This window comes from Lactuca virosa, chromosome 7 (assembly GCF_052849685.1).
Source record: "Lactuca virosa cultivar CGN04683 chromosome 7, Lactuca_virosa_CGN04683_v6, whole genome shotgun sequence".
In the NCBI taxonomy this organism is placed as follows: Eukaryota; Viridiplantae; Streptophyta; class Magnoliopsida; order Asterales; family Asteraceae; genus Lactuca; species Lactuca virosa.
Window position 1 is genome coordinate 287,059,648 of NC_136432.1, and position 2,399 is coordinate 287,062,046.

Sequence of the window (2,399 nt, forward strand, 5' to 3'; positions counted from 1 at the left end):
AAGCTTGAGAAATCCATCTATGGATTGAAACAAGCGCCTCGCAGATGGAATCTTTGTTTCGATGAGAAAGTCAAAGAGTTTGGCTTTTCGAGGAGCGAAGATGAATCGTGTGTATATGTCAAGGCTAGTGGGAGTATAGTTAGCTTTTTGGTATTGTATGTGGATGACATACTCCTCATAGGAAATGACATCCCAACTCTGCAGGAAGTGAAGTCCTGGCTTGGGAAGTGTTTCGCTATGAAGGACCTTGGAGAAGCTGCATATATCCTAGGGATAAGGATTTTGAGAGACAAGAGTAAAAGACTAATTGGACTTAGTCAAAGCACCTATGTGGACAAAGTGTTGAAAAGGTTCAACATGCATAATTCCAAGAAAGGTGACTTACCGATCCAGCATAATGTTAAACTGAGCAAGGCTCAGAGCCCGAGTACAGAAGATGAGATAGCTGAGATGAGTCTATTACCATATGCTTCTGTTGTTGGCTCGATCATGTATGCTATGACTTGTACTCGCCTTGATGTGGATTTTGCTTTGAGCATGGTCAGCAGATATCAGGGGAACCCTGGCAAAGCTCACTGGACTGCGGTGAAGAACATTCTCAAGTACCTACGAAGGACTAAGGACTGGGTGTCACACCCCGCTAAAGCGGAAACGCAAGATATGACAGCGATAACGGTTTCATTGCAAAAGATAAAGATACATCACCATAGCAATATTCAAAAGTTTACAACCCATAGCTTAATAGAAACAAGTACAAGTTTTTCCAAAATAACATTGTTCAAAATATAACTTCATAAATAACTTCAACACGATGCAGCATGCTCTATGATGATGAATCTTTATATCCACTTACTAATTATTTCCTGAAAAAGCATGTAAAACGAGCGTCAACTATGAAAATAGTTGGTGCGTTCACAAGTTTATAAAATCAAGATTTGGAATAAGGCTTTTCATAAATACAAGTACATTGCTTTAATGAGAAACAAAGTTGATTGCTATGATTGATAACAAGTTTATTGCTATAACGAGAAATGAGTTTGTATGTGTATGAGCAAACAATGAGTCTCAACCAAACCTATGACTGAAGCCCTATCAAGATCTATGCTTATCGTTCCATAGATGAATATGGTATCATGCACTCCAGCAATAGGGCGAATGAGGAGTTGTCAATTCCTAATAGCGCTATCCATAATGACCATTGGCTCAAAGAGTTAATGGTTAGAGATAAGGGAAAGGCCTTAGTACGATAAGTTCTCATGTTCCGTGTTGCATAGACATACATAGAGAGACATAGCAATAAAATAGCAATCATGTTTGATACAAATCAATTTAAATACAACTTTCAAATAATAGTTTTTCGGGACATGCTTTTCCACCCCAAAACATAAAAAACTGAAAATAGGGGAGTGCGTGAATACTCACAATGTTTCGAGTAGGTACAAGTGGTGCCTCGGAATACACCAACGCCTTACTACCGGGATCCTACGACATCAGACACACACTAGTGAGTTTCCATGTCGAAATCTAATGCTAATATACTAAACTCTACATATAGAGAAATGCCAAATTTATGTTCTAATATTGGTTTTATATTAATTGGTTACAATTTTTCTGAAATGGTGAAATTCTATAACTCATGTGATTAAGACAATTTTGGATATTAATTTTCCAGATTTAGTAATATTAATTTAGGGTATTTCAACACATTTAAAGGTGTTTTAAAATCCTAAAAATGTAAAATATTATCAAACAGTTTTCAAAAATTGTCAAACCTTGTATTTTCATTCTAAATACAGTAGAGGTCTTCCAGAAAATTTCCCTTGAATTTTTGTTATGATTAACTATTTTTCTAAATTTTTAAGCCTTCATAACAACATAAATTCATGAAAAATAGTATTAAAAGCATAAAAATTCCCAAAATTTTTTTTAATACTGCCATTAGACATACTTGAGCTGGGAAAAATATAAAAATGGATTTCTAAACTGTTTAACCCAATTTTATGATTTTTGTGCATTTATTCTAATAAAAATTGAAATAAATAGAAAACAGTTTCCAAAATTACCCACACTTTTTCTATTACTGTTATTAAGCATGATTAAACTAGGAAAAATATAAAAATAGATTTCTAAACTGTTTAACCCAATTTTATGATTTTTGAGCATTTATTCCAATGAAAATTGAAATAAATAGAAAACAGTTTCTAAAATTACCCAAACTTTTTATTTTACTGTTTTTGTACATATAGAAGCTGGGAAAAATATAAAAGATATTTTTCAGTTGGTCGTTCTATTTTTCTTTGTTTTTATCCCCTTAAATAATCATTAATTGAAGAATAAATAATAAACAGTTAAAGTAAATACCAAAAATTTTTGTAACATCATTTACAGTGTAAGTAATC